Raw genomic sequence first — 21720 nt, 5'->3', positions numbered from 1 at the left:
TAACATGCCAGAGGCTATATAATAGCCCTTTAAAAAAATTAAAATATATTCTCTGTTTCCCAGGGAAGAGGAAGTACTAGTAAAAGGTCAGTTTAAGAAACAGATGATAATAATAAATCTAAATGGCCAGAAATAGAGAAGTTTGATGAGTGGATGACTGCTAATTTCAGAGGCTGTGTCTCTCTCGTAACTTACTATACCTAAGGGAGTCAGATGTGAGATTATTTCACTTAGAAAAACAAAGCTTTTGTAGCAAGAAGAATTTTATGGGCTACATAACAAAAAAATTTATAGTGTGTAATGCTGAAAACACAGACTTGCTTTCAGAAAACTTGAGAAAAAGTTATTTTTTCTTAGCTATATGTGCTTAGTGCCATCTAGTGATCAAAATATAAACATTAAAAAGCTACCATTAACATTTCCAAAGGAATAAAAATACAAGGCATATGCATTTAAATACAATATTTTAAATTTCTTACCTAGGTTAATTTCATTAGTATCTCTTAATTAATAATGTCTGATTCAAAAGAGTACCAATATAATAATTTAATCAGATAAAATTATTCTCTGAAGTCATAACAGAGATGTCCTTGTTTTGTTCATAAGCCAGACTGAAATGAACAAACTAAAAAGACAAGCCCCGTACAAACACATACCCAATGGTAGATTATGAGATGCTCTTACTACAAAAGATCACTGGCTGTCATGGAGAAAATATTTTTGCCCCCTTGTAACCTCCAATTATTAAAGGAATAGGAGACATACAAATAGAAACGTCTTTTTATTGAAATAAGTCAAGGTATTAAATCAAATGAAGAGTTATGTTAAACATACCACAATGGATTATAATTGTCTATTAAATTATATCCCCAAAGAAACTATAAACTTCTAAAGGCAAGAAATATATCTTTCTGCTTGGCATGGAGCAAGTATTCAACGTATGAATACCTAAATTAGTGCAGGAGCAGACACAGGAACATTTATGTTTCCTTACATTCAAGGCAAGAGTATGATTAGTACCATATAGCCAAACTGAAGTGATAAAAATAATATTATTCATGTACGATTAAGGCAGCCTATGAAAAAAGTCATGTTTAATTATGATACTAATTAACACTGATTGAACAAAATGGAATTTAGACCTAAGATGGAAAGGAGTGGTATTGTTTGTTCTTAACTCACAAAGAAGCCTGTGTTTTCACTTAACCTCTAAAGGAATTCTATTTCACTGCCACTTTATGTAACTTATTTTCCTGGTTTTTCCACCACTCTTATATCCTTCGATGCTGGTATTTTCTAGGTCCAGATGAGATTTAAAGGAAATTCTTTTAACAAGCTGATTCTAAGGAATAAAACTTTAGCTCTCCTATGTTAAAAAAACTGGTTAATGTAGAGTGACAGAAATAATACCAAAGTCTTGCAACAGTCTGATATGCACATCAAATGGTCTGAATACACCAAACAGGATTTAGGGACCTCTCGTGGTAAAAAAATATAGTACAACCTGAATATTAAAAATAGTTTTTTTCAGTTTAACAGACAATTGTGCCACATCACTATTTCTATCATCACTGAATAAGCTTTTTCTTGTTAACTGTATCACTACTGTTTGCATGATTTTTGGCCAGAATATTCAAAGCTGCTGTCCGAGGGGACTAGAGATGCCAGGATGCTAACACTTCCATGGTCAGCCTCCAAATAAGGTCTGTGGTTTCCATTGCAGAATATAATTTAGAAGAGATTTAAATATTTACAACCTTTACAAGTCACATAAGAGCACGCTAGTGAACAGCTAAAATGCCTAGCGATGAACTGTTTAAATGTACTTGCTGTAGAGATAATATAATTAATTTTCTTTAAACAAGAAACTTTTTTCTTTGCTAAGAGACACTGAAATATTCGTTGGAGGATAAAAGAGAGAAATTTATTTTGTTTATTTATAGGTGGCAAAAAATAAAATTAAAATTTATTAAAACAGATTTGCTGTTTATATAACAAAATATATGGTTTATATCTAATACTTTATAATTAAATAAAGAAATCTAGAATATCCAGATTGTGTAAAGTGAAAATCTATATGCTAAATATAATGCTTGGAAAGTCTCTCAAATAAAAGCTGGGAAATGAAGTACAGAATATATGAGAAAAACAATATATAAAATTTACATTTTAACAGTATCTGATTTCCAGATCTGTAATTTAATTTGCATATCCTGGCCCTACTCCAAAAATTCTGATTTAATTGGTTTGGGGTAGGGCCACAACATTGGTATTTTTTTTTTAAAGCTTCCCAGGTAGTCCTAATGTGCTACCAGGATTAAGAATTGGTGCCCTAAAATATAAAAACTAGAATTCTTACTATTATTTTGTGTATTTTGCCTGCTTCATTGGAAATCACAGGCTCTCAGAGGGCAGGGACTTTTGAATTTTATAGTATCTTTATTACCTAACATACAGCCTTGTACATATTAGGTAATCAACAAATAATAACTGTTGCCAATTATCTTAAATGTCATTGTGGTTGATGATCTTTAAAATGTTTACTCTTACACTATACCAATTAAGCATGGTATTCTAGATTTAGTCAAGTATTGTGAATACAGCATGATGGATTTCATTCCTCCTTTGAAAGGAGGATTCCTGGAAAAAGCGTATATTATGGAATTCTTTGAAAGAAAAATTATTCGAACAGTTTAAATGAGTATAGACAAGCCAAACAAACTCCTTTATCTCTCCAAAGCCATCAAACTGCGTGACTCTGGGCTGAATACAGTCTATAAATACGATTTTGGGGCGGTAGTATTTTAAAATTTTTGGATGTTAATGTCCTTGGACAGTATTACATATGTATTCTAATGGTTTACCCACAATCCCACCACACCATATTGTCTACACTTGGCCTAGTCAACTCCCCTGTTGGCATCAGAGTTTACAACCTATTTTTTCTCCTATGATATCGGAATGAATCATTCTAAAAGAACCTAGTTTCCTCTTTCCGACATGGTTACTGGACAGACAACATAAATGTGGAGAGAGGTTTTTGAAGGTCTACCTGGTTTTATTCAAAATATAACAAATCCTTTAATGAGGATGCTGACCGCTGGGAGGGTCAGCAGATGGATCTCATGACAGAATCACATACAATAACATCTGGACAGGCTCTAAAGTCGACAAGGTGACTCAGTGAGGTAAAATTTCATAGGGAGAGATGTAATCTTACCAGGTTGAAAGCTCAGCCATACAGGCATATCAATGGAGGAGCTGTTGTTTGTCAGCAACTTCAAAATATAGAGCTTACAGTCAGCTTAGGCTCCACAGTATAGACAAAGTAAAATAAAAAGTTTGGAGACCATGTTTTGCAATTTATTTAGTTACTACTATGTACTTTTGATATCATGTTTCTGGAAAAATATTTGTGCTCCAGAAAGCTGGGTAACAAGCATGTGTCCTCCTTTATAACCCTAGGCATCTTATCTTCATGTGCTCCGTATTATCCAATTAGGTGATTAGACTGTAGAGCTATATTAATATCAGTACAATGTTCAGAACCAGGAAAGCAATAATTTCCACTCTTTTAATCATTCTCAGACTAAACCTTGATAACTAGGTTCTATTATGGATGACACTTTTCACAAGAAAGTGTGTCCAGAGAATGATGATGTTAACAATTCCTATGCCCCACCCTAGAGACCTCTGGTGGAGCCCCAGAGATATACACCTGGCCAATCAGACATTTGCAAACCTGTGAAATAGGCAGCTTCAAAGGACCATTTTAATCTTAGAGTTGCTTGAGTCTATGCCTCCATGGTAATGTCCAGCCAGATAACTCTTTTTTTTTAAATTATACTTTAAGTTTTAGGGTACATGTGCACAATGCAGATAACTCTTTAGCCACAATGAACACCCATTTCCACAGTGTTTCTCCTCCTCTAAAATGTCTTTGCATTTTGAATATGATATTTCAAAAACAGACTTTCGGTAGAAGAGTGGGTCTCAAAATGAAGGTAAATTAGAATTATCCAGAATGCTTTCAAAAATACTCCTAGAGTTTCTGATTCAGTAGGTCTGGGGTGGGGCCTGAAGATGTGCATTTCTAACAATTTCTCAGGTCAACTGACAGTCCAAGAACCACACTTTGAGAATTACTTCAGTAGAATACCCCTATAAAGCCAGACAGCTTTTTGAAAGTCTTTTTTCTCCTAGCAGAACATGGTCCTCACTATTTCGGCTAGAAGTGCAAAACCAGATTACGCATATTTAACGTTATCTAATAAAAATGCTCAAATCTGTGTCTGTGTTTAAAAACATTTTAAGTAAAAATCTTAAGTAAAATAAAATTTATTTTTATTTCCTTTATAAGAAGGATATATGTGAGAATAAAGACCTGATGAACTGTTTTATGTTTTTCAGTGTACTATTTCACATTCACTTTCATTTCTCAGCCTTGAGAGCAATACTTCTGTATGTAAAGTAGAAAAAGCACACACTTTGGAGTCAAATGGCCTAAGTTTGATTCCCAGGTTTGCCACTTACAATATCAGGATTTTTGAGAAATTTACTTAAAAATTTTAATTTTAATTCTTAATGTCTTCACCTATAAAATCTCATTAAATTACGGAGAAGAAAGCCAGGCACAGTGATGTGCGCCTATAGTCCCAGCTACTTGGGAAGCTGAGGCGGGAGGATTCACCTCTAGTGATAGGCTCTCTGCAAAGGGATCAGAAAGAGTTGTGTCTAGGTAAGTAGAAGGGGTGGAAGGGAATTCTTATTGGGAATTTTGTGCCAAGCACTATGAGATGGATACTTTACCCACACTACTTTTTTTTTGTTTTTTAAGAGATGGGATATCTCTGTGTTGCCTAGGATAGGCTCAAGTGATCCTCCCGCCTCAGCTTCCCAAGTAGCTGGGACTATAGGCGCACATCACTGTGCCTGGCTTTCTTCTCCGTAATTTAATGAGATTTTATAGGTGAAGACATTAAGAATTAAAATTAGAGCCTATCTGGTGGGTTTCTCCCAGAGCAAGTGTTTTAAGACAAGCAAAAGCTGCAAGGCTCCTCATGACCTAGTTTTAGGAATTTTACAGTAGCACTTCTGCTGAATTTTACTGATGATAGAGGTCCAGCTCATTTTCAAGGAGAAGAAAACAGAAAGGTGTGACTTCTGGGAGGCATGATTCATTAGGGAGCTATCTTTGTAGACTAGCTGCCAAACATACTAATATTTCTATGTGATTCTTGCCAGTATATTTTCTGTTCATATCTAACTCTGTGGGAATTTTAAGCATACCATATATAGTTTTTTTACCTGTGTTTCTGTTCAGGATTGTATCTGAGGAATTTCCTATGGCATTAACATTTATTTTAAAACATTTCCATGGTTTTAACTTAATACCACATTTTAAAATAGATTATTTATAATAATTATCCTCATAATAACTGACATAATCTGAGTGCTTATTTTTGCTAAACACAGTTCCAAGACCTTTATAACTATTAATGGATTTAATCCTCATAACGACCCCATGAACAGGTCCTATATGATTCCCGTTTTGCAACTGAAAATCCGAGATACAGAGAGGCTAAGGAACTTGCCCAAAGTCACACAGCTACCATGTGGCAGAATCGGAATTTGAATGCAGGCAGTCTGCTTTCAGAGCTTGTGCAATACTGCCCCTCCAGTTACAAGGCATTTGGGGACTCTATGGTAACTACAGGGTCACCACAAATCCTTACTCTTTTTTTTTTTTTCTTTTTTCACATGGTACATTATGATGTAGTATTACAGTTCAGGGGTTTGAGGTTGGCCAGAATTTTAATAAGTGAGAGTTCAGAATTTGGATAAATTTTGACAAATCAAATTAGCTTCTTTTTGAACCTTACGCATAAATTTACTTAAAATCTTGCAATGTGGAAAGTCTTTTAAGCATGGCACTGAACTCGAAAGTCATAAAAGAAAATTGAAACACCAAATTAGATTTCTGCAGAGGAAAAAAGTATCCATCAATATGCATTCTAATTATATCTAGAATTGAAAGGAGCATTAGAAATCACACCCTTCAACCCTGTCATATTAAAGATGATTAAGTAGCCACCACATATTTTGCTCAAAATTACAGTTAGTAACAAACTTGGGTATGGAATAGAGTCCTCAAGAATCCTAGTCCACTAAACCTCATCATTTATGTGTCTAAATCTATATGTTTGAGATCTAACTTATTTGATGACCATTATCTGTTAAGGAAAAATAACTTGCGTTCAGAAGCAGAAATCAAATGCTTTAAATGGTATGCCTGTTTAGCTATATAATTATTGGATAATAATTATAAAATTCAATTCTGCTTTTCCTCAGGATTTCTGTAGAAGTTCTTTGTAGTCACTGAACTGATATTGTCTCTGCTATTATCTGGAAACTCAGACCTTCCACTGAGATGGGAAAAAACAACCCGAATAAACGTCTAAAATTAAGGCATAAATATTATCTCCCTTCCTGGAATACTCTGCCTTCCCTCTGCTGCCTGGTGAATCTTGGAGCTTGTCACAAGGTTACCTTCTATGAGCAGCCCTCCCCAATACCTACTCTGCACATCAATGATGGCATTCATCATGTTACACTATAATCAACACTTGTAATAAGCATATTTATGTATTTTTCTTTCTTCTGAGACTCTGGGATCTTTTAAGAAAAGAACCATCTTAACATTCATGTTTATACTCCTCATATCAGGCAAGTACCAGAGGATTCCTAAATACAGAAGTAAGTGTGTGTGGGAAAAAGCTACCAGGCAAGACTTACCAGGTGACCATAAAGACCAGAGGTTGGCAAACCACAGCCCACAAGCTAAGAAAGGTGCTTACACCTTAAAATGGTAATATAAGTATCAACATAATAGCCTTGATTTTGTCTCTTGGTGCCCAAAGCCTATAATATTTACTATCTGGCCCCTTAAGAAAAGGTTTGCTGAATCTTGATATGTAGTATTTAATAACTACAGGACAGTAACATAATAAAAATACAATTAGTTATATATAACGCACTATTATTAGAAAGTACCAAAAGAATAATAAAATCATCAATTTAAGAGACTTTGTTTAAAGGCTATGCAGTCTCTGAGCAGAGTGAATATTACAAAATCATTTGTGATCAAACTAATGAAAGACAACATAAATACCTTTATGTATCTTTTAATTACAGTGGATCCCCAGCCATGATGTAACTGCCCTTCAATTATTCTCTGGCCTGGGTTCTCTATTAGTATATTCTATGTGCCAGATGATGGGTCTCTTTACTCTGCCATCTCTTTAAAACCTATCTATATGTGCCTTTGCTATTGCTTTTATGATTTTAGCACACTTTATTTTTAGTCTCTGAATAAGATGTTTTCAGGCTCACTTGGTCTGCTTGTTAAAAGAGCAATCGCAGGGTCACAGAAAGACACTACAAGCCTAGGACTGAAAGCCACCACTGGTAATATTTTTCCTCATGAATGTCAAAGGAAGTTGAAAGATCCCAAAAATGCACATGATGACATGATGACATGATCAGAAAGAACTAAAGAGCTTGTAGCTTGAGATGAATGAATAAAGGCACTACTGCCTAAGTACAGTCTTACAAATTAACTGTGCAAGAAATAGGAATGTTTTCCTTGGTACAGCAAAATAAAGATGCCTCCAGGTAAAACCTGGGACAGGTTTTAGGGGCTAGCTTCAAAGAGATACACTGTAGGTTTCATTTCAAACAGTTTTAAAATGTATTTGTGAGGCACAAAACCATTTTGGGAGGGTTTTGTTTTCAACACAAGTCAGCCCACTGACATTATCCTTACTTGAAATCTTCCACCTCCTTCAGAAGAGAGAAGCTGGAAAAATTTAGGAGAACTAAAATGGGATGCCTCGGGGCAAAGCAGACTCAGAAATGTGGCAATGCTTATTCCTTTGAAAAAAGTTACAGTTGACTTCTCTAGCTTTGAGGCACAAAGAGATCAGAAAAAATAACAGGTACAAAGAAATCATAAGCTAGATATTAGGGGTCATTAACTATCAATGTCTTAAGGAAATCTGCCCCACACTGAGGACTGAAGTGCTCAATTGTTTAACAAACAAAAGACCTGGAATAGAACTTTCACTGTTTCTTCTAACCTGGTTTTTCTTCTATAGTAGGTATCCTAACAGAAAGCCAAGACAGCATTTCAGTTGTATACACTATGCTTAACTCAGCTCCCAAATCAATATAAATAACAAAAATAATCTGTGATGGGAACCCAGTCCTCATTCCGTAATGATCAGTAATGAGGCACAGAGTAAAGAAAGCCTGGGGGCAGCTCTTTATAGCCTCTGCAAGGAGTGGGCAGAGACTCAGGTAGAAATACAGTGGGAACCTGGGCACGAGGGGTTCACAGTTGAGTAATGGCTGGGTTCCCAGAATATTCTACTCTAAGCAGGGCTTTTAACCATCTAAATTCCTCTTTTTTCTTCTTTGGTCTTATTTTTGCCTCTTTCACACTCCTTGCTTCCAATCTAATGCAACAAGTTTATATATTTTGGGTATTTTTTAGAATTAACAAATATATAATCATAATAAAATACAATCATATATACTTTTCAAACATAAAGATGAAAGACTTTTTAAATCAAAAATTAAGTAACTCTTTACCCGGTTAGCATGAAAAAAATCTGAAAAATAAGGTTATAAACTTGGTCTTTACCTATATAATATGTACATATGTATCTATCATCTATCTAATTAAAGATTTTAAAGGATTTTTTTGCTTTCTCTCTTTAGAATACATTAAGTCCACAATAAAAAAGAAAACATTTACTTCTATAGCTATAGACTCTACTGATCTTAAAAGGAAATGCAGGTACAGAAATATTTTTTCCTATGATTTCTTAAGACATATGATCCATTTATTGAGTGCATACCTTCAATCTTTCAGAATAAAGTAGAAGAAATCTGCTGTAGGCAGGGAATAGGTATAGTTATTAATGCAGAGATATCAGCTCCCAGAGGATCTGAATAAAACAATATTGTAATAATGAAACTATTTTCTAATAAAAAATTACATTCTTTTGACCTAGGAAAAAGTTCATTAAGAAAGCATATGACATAAGTGATCAGACTATTTATTTTTAAAAGGAAAGATGTCAATATAAATCCAGAGAACTTTAAACTCTAGAATTACTCAATAAACAAGAAGAAAACATTCAAAATCCAATTTAAATGAGACAAATATTTTGCACACAATTATTTGGAAAATGTTAGCAATAAACACTAAATGCCCTATGTGTATTCAATGAAGAACAATGTGAGTAAAGAGGAAACTGCACTAGACTTCGACCAATTAACAGTTTATCTAAAAACTATGGCAAAGAAAATGTTTTGCCCTCCATATATAAAATCCATTTAAAACATCAAAAGGAACTTTATCTAAATGTCTCATGCCAGCAAATTAAATCATTATGGAGCAGGGTAGGAGAGATGGCAGAAAGAAATTCATAATTTGCAGGTGACTTCATTAAGAAACAGCTGTTGCTGTTGATGTAAGGAGAGTTGCTATTCCATTTCTACTGAAAAGCTTCAGAGGACAAAGTTCTGTACCAGAGTAGACACACAGATAAAAGTATATTACAGGACATGGTCTCCAGTGTTCCTGGGTGGTATGGACCCAAATCAGACAGTCTTGAGTCAAGTCTTAGTTGTGCAATATCCTTGGGTAAGTGCTTTAGTCATTCAGAGACTGTTGGCTTATCTATAAAATGATCACAGTCATAACACTCACCCCATTAGGTAATTGTGTGAATTATATGCAATGATATATGTGAAACATTTAGCACAATGCTTTACACATAGTAAAAATTTTGTGTTAGAGCTATTTTTACTTTACCAAGTTCCTCTGGCTTAAGTACAGGCAGTTGATTAACCACGAAATGCTATGGGCCACACTGCATCATGGAATTGCCCTGCATGGGCCCAAAATGCAAGATTTCCCTTATCAAAATGCTACTTACCTTCAAAACATATTTTGAAACATATGCTATGAAAAAACCCTAAAAGTACTACTGAGCGGGAGGCAGGGTGGTTCTACTTTTTGTTACTTCCAGGAAAAAACACCGGGCTAGATGGTCCAGTGGTCTATTAGACCATTCTCAAAGGACTGAGCAGAGAAACTTGGGGTAGCTACTAGAACCTTGGGGACCACAAAACCTAATCTCATTGTGCAGATGAAAATGAGGCCTAGAGAGGCTGACTTGCCTATCTTCATGACGTAATGAGGAAAACAGCAGGATGGAATGAAAATCTTGGTCTCTTTGATTTTTTCATTACACATTCTTTACTGTCATATCTACTAATCTTATTGTTTTATCCCCTTTATTAAGACATTTTACATTGTTGTAAATATGTAAATACAATTAGTGAAAAATTTAAAATGTACCCTTTTAACGCAAAATCAGAATAAAGACTGAAACTACACAAACAGCTGGTTTATTCTTAAAGTAATGTGTAAAATATCTGAACAGCCTTTTTTCCCCCCAATTTATTTCACACACATTTAAGGAATTTCCTTTGGGAAGACTAGGTCTAGCAAGATCAGATGCTCTGTATATCTGTATAGAGACTGTGGGGCTCCAGAGGGAGAAGCTCCTGACTCTAAGTTCCAACCTACCAGATAACACGGAAATTATCTTTCTAAGGTTAAATGTTATTTTAAAATTATCTCGTAATTACTCAAGTAAGATATGTGAACACTTCCAAATTTCCAAATATATGTTCTAAATTTTGAAACAAAAAAAAAAAGTCTGAAGTCTTCTCTAGATAGTACTCTCAATTTCTGGTCCCTAGTATCATTGTTGTCATTTTAGTGTCACACCAGGCTTGTCCAACCCGGCTTATTTTGTTGTTGTTCTATCTTGTTTTGTTTTAGGCTTTTAGCAGCCTGAAGACATGGTTTTTAGTTTCTGTCTGTAATGATAAGCAGAAAAGAGGGATGAGGAAGGGGTTTTACCGGCCTAACAGGAAACAGAAACTAAGAACCCATGGATGTATTATTTCCTTGGACACTTCTGCACTGTATACTTTTCAGATAAATTCCTACGGAATTGCATACACACATATGTAGTTCACATTTTGGTGTGTATCTTTCCAATAAGGTGTTACGGACTTACACACACATATACATGTATTTTCTAGTACACATTTTGTGCAATTTGCTTTCTTCACCCAATGGAATGACTTCAAAATCTAGCCATGTACTTAAATCTAGCCATGTAATTATAACAAATAATTACTGAGCACCTACTACACACTATTCATTGTTCTACTTGTTGAAAACATGGACAAAGTTTTTTCTCTCATAGAGCTTACATTCTAGAAACCCTTCATTCTTTTTAACCACAACACTGCAATCCAGCATATGAATACAACAGTCCTTTGGTGATTTTTTTCATTATAAATTCTGGAGTAAACAACATTGTATCTGAGTCCATGTACACATGTGAGTACTTCCTTAGGACTTACAAATGTTAAACGACTGGCTCATTGCATATCTGCGTTTCTAATCTTAATATTTACACTGAGTTTGCTTTCAGAATTGTTGGCGACAATAGTTTTTAACATTGTTAGCAGCATATGTGTGTGTACACTTACCCCACACTCTCATCAGGTCATACTGTCAGATTCTTAATTTTTGCTAATATACTAAGTGAAAGTGGACATGTCATCGTTTTACCTTGCATTCCCCTGATTACTAATTAGGTAGTGCATCTTTTTGAATCTTTCTTAGTCACTACCTCTCATCCCTTTTACATTTCTACATTCAAGGCTGAGAATGAAGTAATTACCAAAAAGCAATTTGTTGTATTCAACTGACTAAATTGAGGGCTATTTATGAAGTTACTTTATTATAAAAATTCAACAAACACACTCTGAGAGCACTTGACAAACTCAGTGGTAGTAACTCCTGAAGTGTTTCTTACCCCACCAAAAGCCTTCAGGCTCACAGCAGTGCATCGCCCTCTCCCTTACCCAACTGTTTCACTGCAGGACCAAATTCCAAATTATACTGCCCAAAGTGAGCTGGGTCAGAGGCCACCACCTTTGAGGGTTTTTTTTCAGCGGGTCTATGGAGAGCTGGGAATAGGTATATTTGATGATCACCGTGTGTGTGTGTCAGGGCATCTGTGGTCTAAAACTACCGGTGTTCTCTAAAAGGTAAATTATGATAATTATAGATATCAAGTGGCAAAAAATATTTCTGACAACATCAAGTACTGGTGAGGATATTGAGAATATAAAGTATCTGGAACTCACACTGTGCAAGTACTTTGAAAAATTATTTGGCAGTTCCTACTAAAACTGAACTCACAAATACACCCTATAATGTGGCAATTCTAATTCTAGGTGTAGATCTAAGGGTAACATGTAAATAGGCATGAAAATCACATGTAACTGATGTTCATGAGGCATTATATGTAAAAGTCCCCAATTAAATTAACCCACATCTACCAAGGGTAGGATGAATAAATAAAATGTGGTGTAGTTATATTAATATAATGGCATATTGTACAGCAATGAAAACTAATGAATTACTGTGACATTCAGTAACAGGGAAACATTATAGGAGCATAATGTTGAGGAAGAGCCACTAGACGCAGGAAAATACATACTGCATAATTACATATATAAAATAAAAAATGAGACAAAATTAATCTATGGTGTTAGGTGTCTCTCCAGGAAAGGGATGTTGGCTAGAAGGGAGCATGAAGAGAGCTTCTGGGGGACTGCAGGGCTCTACTAGCTAAAAATATGTTTACATTTAATAACAATGTATAGTAAAGTAATAATAAAGAACTGACATAATAGTTTCATGACCATGAAAATGAATCCAAGAAATAGAATAAAAACAAGTGTTAAATCAGAAATGAAAGACTCACATTAAATGATAATCTAATACAACACTGTAAAACTGTTTAGTATAGAAAAGCAACCACTTGGTAATTTGTTCAAATTTGCATTAAGTGACATTTTACATTAACTTCACTATTTCTTGTATCCTACCATAAAAATGTTTTTTTAATATCATAATCTATGGGAAAAAATTTGTGTATTAAATTAAATTTAAAAAAGCACTTGTATTAAGAAGTGAAAAACCATGTTTGGAAAAGAAAAAGTTTCTTATGAGACAGCCCCTCCCCTCCCTTTTTGCATTACTACATTACCCCTAGTAATATTTGTTGCCTTTGTACTTTCTTCACTCCTTAAGATTTTCTAGTTATGGAAATGTGAGGTAATTAAGAACTGTCACTTTTTCTGATTCCTTCCATAGAGCTTCTGAATTTACTTGCTCAAGTTAACAACAATAAAAAAAATAGCTGTCATTGTCTTAATATTTTAATGTTTATCTGCAATGCATTCATGAAATTATACACTGCAGTTCCCCCTTTCCTAGACTATAATCTCAGAATGCCATTCTTAACCTAACAAACATCATGTGACTGGATTTTCATATGACTCTGTAAATATCACTCAATCTAAACTTAAAGTGTCACTGAACTTTGCAGGCATCAAATTAACAGATTTGCATCTGTAAAAGAAAATAGCCTTTGTTTTTAGAATTAAAGAAATAAACCTATTCCCAATAATAATTTTCTAAAGGTTCAAACTCTTAAAGGTGGAATCAAGAACATATGGGATCATTGTTTCCTCATTTCCCCTAAAAAAGAGTATGGTGAACAAAACTCAGTGAATTTTATTTTTTAGTGATGAGTTTAAGAACTTAACAGCTTTAGATTTAAGTGGGCCAAAATTGAGAAGGCACTTTGTTCTGCTACTGATCTATGTATTCCAACCATGCTAAGCGTAAGAAAAAAAGGTACTACAGAAATGTTTCCTCGAAAAGAATAGCCCAGTGTGTGCAAGCAAGGCCCAGAGCTAAGGTAGCAGGGGAGCCTGCATCACATGGAGGATTCCTACACTGTCTAGACTGGTGCTCTAGCAGGTACGGGCCACAGGTGGCTACTTCAAGTTAAATTAAGTAAAATTTAAGTCAGTTCCTGCAACTCCCTGCCACATTTCAAGTGCTCAGTAGCCACATGTGGTTAGTGGCTACCACATTGGACAGCCTGGATATAGACTATTTCTTCACTCCAGGAAGTTCTATTGGTCAGCACTCCTCCAGGTGTAAATTAACTTTAGTTCACAGTTCCTAAAATTATCAGCTGTAGGTGCATAAATCTACCAGTGTGGCATTTGGATCCAAATAATAAGCAAACATGATTTGGTCCAGAAATAGAGCATTTAAAAAAGTAGAGGCAATAATTATAATCATGAAACCATGCCAAGGCTTCAGTGCAGGCTAGAAGGGGAAATACTCTGCCCAGAATCAAGTGGCTTAGGCTGTACATCTGTGTTTGTTTCAGCTGCATGTCTTTGCCCATGACCTCACATGTCAGAAGTGGCCATATATCACCTTCGCGACCTCATGGGTGGGACGGGATGTCAAACAAGCCTAAATAATAGTAAGCACATGTTATTTGCACTATTATCTTTATATTAACCAATACTTTTAATATCATCAGTAAACCTGACTCTGGCAAATGCTCACCTCACTGAAGTTCTCAGAACTGAAAAGCATTACCGAGACAGTCCCATAAGTCACTGGTCTCATTAGGGAAATTTGATTGGTCAATTCTTCTCCACCAACGGATTACAGAACACTACTCTATATACTGGAGTGATTCTAAATTCAATTTCTATAACAAACTATGTTCAAATACATACCTTTATACAGTGAAATATGCCCAGAATGAATAAACAATACTGTTCACCGAAATAAAGGTGGTGGGAATGACTTCCAATTATACAGTTAGTTATAATGGCTACAGCCACAAAGGCAAGAGTATCATAGAGGTAACTAATTGTAGTTACCTATATTAAACTTTTTTATCTGCTCATGTATTGTCCCTCCAAGATTTTACATGTGGTGACTCATTCTGAAGGATCCCCTCATCTCACCTTCTTATTCTGTACACATCTAGTTGCAGTACCTCTTGGGCAAGTTGGTACTTCACTCCTATTGGGCAAGTTAGTACTTCACTCCTACTGGGCAAGTTGGTGCTGTGGGGTGCTACCATAGTATCTTCCTGCTTTTTTCCATTCCCCTTGAGAACAAAGAAACTAAACAGAGAACCTTTCAGACCTTGGTTAGAAAAAAGCACTGGTAAGTTATAAGGCAGCTGTATTTCTGAGTGGGTGGGGGAAGAAGAGGGGAGCATATGCGGATTTCCTCATAAGAAAAAGTAAACATGGTCTGCCACAGGATTTATGCCAAGAAGGTGAAGAACTGTTATGTGATATCCTTCAGCTTCTTTAGTTGGGAACCTGAAACTGCTCCAAGCTAGTGGGAGAAGAGATGAAGTACGATCCATAAGGACATTAAACATCACCCAGAGAGAGAAGTTGAGGAATGACTTCATGAATAGACTTTTAAAACTAAGGGAATTATATACCAGAGCTTGATAATATCCTTCTGGATAAAATAACCATTACTTATAATAGTGTCTTACCTTTATTTAGCTATGCTTTTTAAAATACATTTTTAATTTTAGTATAGTTTTAGATGGACAGAAAAATTACAAAGATAGTCCAGAGTTCCCATACACCTCACACTCAATTTCCCTATCAATATCTTTCAATATTATGGTACATTTGTCACAATTAGTGAAGCAATACCAATACATTATTATTAACTAAAGTCCTCACTTCGTCTAGATTTCCTTAATTTTTACCTAATGTCTCTTTTCTGTGCCAGGATCCCATCCAGGATACCATATTACGTTTACTGGTTATGTCTCCTTAGGTTACTCTTGACTGTGACATAGTTTCAGGCCTCCCCTGTTTTTGGTAACTTTGACAGTTTTATGGAGTACTAGTTAGATATTCTGTAGAATGTCTTTCAATTGGGATTTGTCTGACATTTTTTTCATTAAACTGGGTTATGTGTTGTTGGGTGGAAGACCATGGAGATAAAGTGCCATTCTCATGTTATATTAAGGGTATATACTATTAAGGGTCACTGTTGATGCTGACCTGGATGATTTGGCCAGGACAGTATTTGTCTGGTTGCCCCACTAAAAAGTTACTCTTTCTCCGCTCTTTCCATACTGTACTCTTTGTAAGGAAGTACAATGCACAGGCTACCCTTAAGGAGTAAAAATTCATGCTCTACCTTCTTGAAGGTAAAATGTGTGCATAAACTATTTTGGAATCTTTTGTGTGGTAGATTAGTCTCTTCTCCCCATTTATTTACTTGTTAATCACTTATTTATATCAGACTCACTGACGGTTATTTTGTACTCTGGGTTATAATTCCATACTACTTTATTTATTTTGTTCTCAAATTGTTCCAGCATTAGCCATTGGGAGCTCTATCCTTTAATTCCTGTGTCCCTTTTACATACCTCCATCATTATAATTTTTTAAAAGCATTTACTTACCTTCTGGCACTACAAGATGCTCTAGGTCATCCTCTATATTTCCTGCCCCAGGCCTAAAGTCAGAGATTTCTCCAAGGAGCCCTGGCTTCTGATATTGGAGAATGGTGTTAGAAACCAAGATCTGAGTGCTAGGTGACTTCTTTGTTTTTTAAAGATGCTTTTGTACATACATATTTCTCTTTCCACAACCTTGATGACAGATAGGTAAACTAAGGCTTAGAGTAGTTAAAGTGCTCAGTGCCAAGGCTAATAATAGCAGTGTTGGAATAAAACTCAGTCTTCTAATGGTAGTTCCCTGTCCTTTGACTATCTAATGTCTTCTGGATGAGAATACAGCATCAAAGACCAGATTAACAACCTATAAGAAAAGGAAAAAGGCACTTCCAGAAGATAGTCCTTTCAGGAGGGAAAATCTAATAGGCGTAACTGACAAACTCTCTTGTCTATCTAGAAGAAACAACTGGAGATTTTGTCTTTCATGGAAAGATATTTTTATACATTACAGCTTTTGACTGAGGGTGATTTAGCTCCCCTCACCCCCAGGGACATTTGGCAATGTCTGAAAGATTTCTGGTGGGTGGAGGGTGCTGCTACTAGCATCTAGTGGTTAGAGGCCAGGGATCTTGCTAAACATTATATAATGCACAGAACAGCTCCTCCAACAAAGAATTACCCAGTTCAAGATGACAATAGTGCTAAGGTAGCTAAAGGAATAAATAGTAGAAGATTCTTCATCTAATTTACACTGTTTATATTCTAACTGAATTACTTTTCTATTGGTGGCTATGAGGGATCACCATGGAAGACTCTGTCTCATTCTGTAACCTCATGAGTTAGCCTATCAGAAGAAAAAGTCCCCACTTTGGTTAAGAAACATGGCTTTCAAATCAGATAAGAGACTCCTGTGGTCCTTTTTTTAAAAAATATTGTTTAGAGATAGGATCTTCCCCTGTCACCCAGGCTGGAGTGCAGTGGTGTGATCATAGCTCATAGGTAACTTTGAACTCCTGGGCTCAAGCAATCCTGCCTCAACCTCCCAAGCAGGTAGGACTGCAGGTGCACACCACTAGATCTGGCTATTTTTAAATTTTTTTTTCTAGGGATGAGGTCTCAGTATGTTGTCCAGGCTAGTCTTGAACTCCTGGCCTCAAGTGATCCTTCTGCCTCAGCCTCCCAAACTGCTGGGATTATAAGCATGAGTCACTATACCCAGCCACCTGCAGTTCTTATGTATGGGACAAATAGACGAAGGCATGCTCTTTAAACAAGCTGCTTGAGTCAAGCAGGGCAAGAGCACAGTTACATATAATGTTCCTGAAAAGGAAAGGCCTATCTCCATATAAGCCATCATTTACTGGCCACGTTGACTGTTTTCTGTTTCAGGATCAAGTTGTGTGGAATAGTTAGGTGGCTTTGAATGAATGGGTGAACCTTACCAAGTAGATGGCTGTTACCCAGAAACTGTTGTTCACTACTCAGTGACCTCAATTTGGAGAGGAAGTGAGTGACTGAATCCCTATTTGTTGATGTGGTGACCACCCAGCACTTTGACAGGAGAAAGAACCCTTTTATTTACCAGGATCTCTCTTGGAAGATTTAGAAAAAGCTTGCTCACTCTTGGCACTAACAAGCTGATGAAGGACATTTTCTGAGCAAAGCTAGGTGCCCTGGGGCCATAAATTGCCACTGCCCTCTATGACAAAATTCAGAGAGCTTTGGTGGCAGCACAATCTGGGGTGAAGCTATTTGTGGAGCTCCTAATGAAGTAGACATGTGTATATAAAGTAGTCAATGCACTGGCATGTCTGGTACCTGTAAACACTTCTCATGGTAGCAAACGTAAAGAAGAAATGTTTACCTAGCACTTTCAATCCATCAGTCCTTGTGCTAAGTTTTTTATACAGTATTTCACTGAATCTGCATAACATCCTATGAGATAAATACCATTATCAAGTTTATTTTCATATGTGGAACTTAAAAGTAATTGTGTCAATTGGCCAATTCTAAACAATCAAAAAGTAGAGATGGTATCTGAATCTCTTAACAGTCTAACTCCGACACTTGGGTGCCTTCATTACTGTATTATACTGTCTTCTATCTGCACTGCAACAACTAAAATTATTATTACTAACTGCTGTACCTGGCTGTTTGTTCTTAAAACTTGGGTGGCAGAGGTAAAAGGTGGTGAAGGTCAAGAATGTTGAGTTATTCTTCCCAGTATCTTCCAATGATTCAATTCTGCTTAGCATTTTAAATCAGACAAGATGATAATCAGAGACCCAGCAGATAATCAAGGACTTTTTGCGGATTTTGTAAAAAGTTCAGTTATAAGTCTCAGTTGGCCACCAGTAAAGGGAAAGGTGTCTACAAACTATGGGTGGTATGTGGTTCAGGACAAAGGTGACATCAACATCATTAACCAGGCAAAGCAGATCCATGGCCAGATGCCCATGAAGACTCATGCTTCTTCAGACCCTAGGTAGAGAGCAGAAGATGGTAGAGGTGAGGAGGGCAGCTGGCCCACTACAAATGGAGAAAGGAGGTGGTGGTAGACAGGAGATCCTGCTTCCCGTGACCCTCTGGCTCTGAGGCTATGGCTCTGATGGACACACACAGCTGTAGAAGAGTGAGGAGCCCTCAGATACCAGGTCTGCCAGAAATGAAAGGAAAAAGAGCTGGTCAGATGCAACTAGATAGAACTCTGGAGAAAACATGGCTATTCCTATTTGAGGATATCTCCAACACCAGAGTAGAAAACGGGTGGAAAAGGAAGTATCTGCTTTCCCTGTCTAATGAAGAACAGTGCCTGGCTCATGGTAAGCACTATGTGAGTGTTAAAAACAGCATACACAAGGCTGCACAAGTAGAAGAGGAAAAGGTGGAGAGAGTGAGCCAGCACTCCCAACACTGCAGAGTTAAGAAGCAGAAAACACAACCCAGAAAAAGTCAGCAATGCTGGTGAAATGCTCATAAAATGTCACAGCAGACAGAAAGAAACACTATTTTGTTTAGTGTAATGAAGTTACTCCTCCTGTTCTCCTGACCTCAACTTTCTATGTACTATATATAATTTGATAAAATAACATCCAAATAGTTTGAGTATTTTTCTAATTGATATAATTTCTTTGTGCTATTAAAAACCAAATGGCAAAGAGAAAACTTTTTTTTCCCTAGATCAAACTAATCACTAATAATGGTTGATTTATAGTTTGGGGAAAAATTTAGAAAAGATTTAAATGCTATTAGGTAAAACTGGCTTAAATTTTGATTAACCGAACTCTTTCCCATTGCATATATTTTGTTGCTGTAGTTAGAGCAATGCAAAAATTCAAAAACATTTAAGGATTTAAATGTACTTTTAGGAAATAACAAATGTGATATGGAAAATATAACTAATCTATTAGTTAAAAAATGGAATTCCTGAAGGTCATTGCTGGGCGATTTAGGGTTTAAGTCATCAAGGAAGTTAGATGCTTATGGAGTATGATTAATAAGGAAAGGACGACTGTCCTTTTGAGATACAATCTCACTCTTGTGCATAGCACGATGTTAGGAAATAACACAATGTCAGGGATAAGAGAATGTCAAGTTTAGCCCCTTAATATCCCGACAACACCAACCAATGAGTATTACAGTAGGTACTCAAACAAATACTAGACAGATGGATGGAAGAATGAATGAATAACTGATCAAAATGCACATTATCAAATATGGTTAGAGGCAGGAATCTCTCTCCAACTCCACCTTCCCCCTTTCCAACTTGTGGCTTAAAACAGCTTTTTGGTCTCTTCTAAAATTAGTGTTAGAAAATAGTATCTCTTTGGTCTTCAGTCCCCACCCACAATCTCACCATCTGTTCTGTGCACATTAAATTTGCTTAATTGCTACTAGTTGCTATTGTTGATCTAAATCTGCCTACACTTCAATCTTAATGACTATATTTAGCTAACAAGAGAGTCTCCCATATTCTAAAGATGTGCCTTTTCCAACCAAAAATTTAAAAGCTGTTCTGATAGCCAGCCATCTTTCTAACCCCTGATTATGTACATTTGAGGGAGGGAGCAGATAAATGATATGAAAGTAATCATTTCAAATACGATCATATATAAAGCAGAATATTTGGATTATCATTGGAATCCCTGTATTGAACTATTCTTAAAAATGAATATTTTAGTAATGATTTGGTCACAATTTGGCCATGACCAACCTAATCTGGTAAACTACTATGACCTCTTGAATAAAAAAAATGTTAATTTAATAAAAAAGTTAAGGTAAACTTAATAGAAAAATACAGAAAATGGTGTTTCCAAAAAATTTCCAATGTTTGAGTCAATTAATATTCTCCTCTGCATAATTTTAATAGTGAAATCATGATATAAAATATTGGTACAATGCAAGTTATTTTCTAAGCAGTAGATACATTATTTCTCTTACTATCATATGCCTATATTATAACTTCAGTATGTTTTATTTTATAGAAATTAACCAGATTGACATTTCAGTGAACAAGAGAAATAAGAATGAAATGACATAAAATATAATGTGACATAGGCTGATCCTAGGCTGGCAAGCAAAAACAATTCATGCTACCTAGAAGTCAAAGCAGAATATAGAGAGAGTGGTAGAGTATGGATGGCAGGAAGGTGAGGTAACTTTAGGTTTGAATAATCACTGTATATCTTCCAGATTTGGGGATGGGAGCAAATATGCCACAGTATCCAACTATGACTTTTGGTTATCAGTACTTAGAAAAATATACTTGTATCAAACTAATAATGTAAACCATAAAAATATTACAACAGTATAGAATGTCTTATAATGGAAAAGAATAGGTTCTAGCCCCATACCTGCCCCACTTCAGCATTGTCCCCAAAAGCCACTACCTTTAGTCATTTGTTTCTAACTCTTCTGATAATTTACATTCAAAACTCTAAATAATACAATTATACTTGTAGTTCTTAGTTCATAAGCCATAAACAACATCTACTGACTTCCCATTAAGAAATAAAGACTTAATTCACATTATCCTTTATTATTCTTACCCCTCCCTCACAGTTGTTATAGTTTTATTCTTTTACTGGCCACTGCTAACTTTAAACAATATACTTCAGGTTCTATCTGTTCAATCAATTTTTAACTCCCCACAACATAAAATAGGCTATTAGTGATTCTCCCCTTCCCACCAATTCCCAGTCCCCTTCCATATCTTAGCCTCTGACTGCCATTTTTT

At 35.8% G+C, this 21720-nt stretch overlaps 1 protein-coding gene and 1 long non-coding RNA gene across 3 annotated transcripts in view; one reads left to right on the top strand and one right to left on the bottom strand.

Annotated features, from left to right (window-relative positions):
- NT5DC1 (5'-nucleotidase domain containing 1) overlaps positions 1 to 21720 on the bottom strand; it is a 138844-nt gene that overhangs the window by 23414 nt on the left and 93710 nt on the right. The gene's annotated exons all lie outside the window — the stretch shown is intronic.
- LOC134761545 (uncharacterized) lies at positions 1609 to 6761 on the top strand. Its single transcript, XR_010140328.1, has 2 exons — positions 1609 to 1703; positions 6352 to 6761. It is a non-coding gene; the product is annotated as an uncharacterized LOC134761545 (long non-coding RNA).

Source organism: Pongo abelii, chromosome 5, assembly GCF_028885655.2.
Source record: "Pongo abelii isolate AG06213 chromosome 5, NHGRI_mPonAbe1-v2.0_pri, whole genome shotgun sequence".
Lineage (NCBI taxonomy): Eukaryota > Metazoa > Chordata > Mammalia > Primates > Hominidae > Pongo > Pongo abelii.
This window is presented reverse-complemented; position numbering and strand designations above follow the sequence as displayed.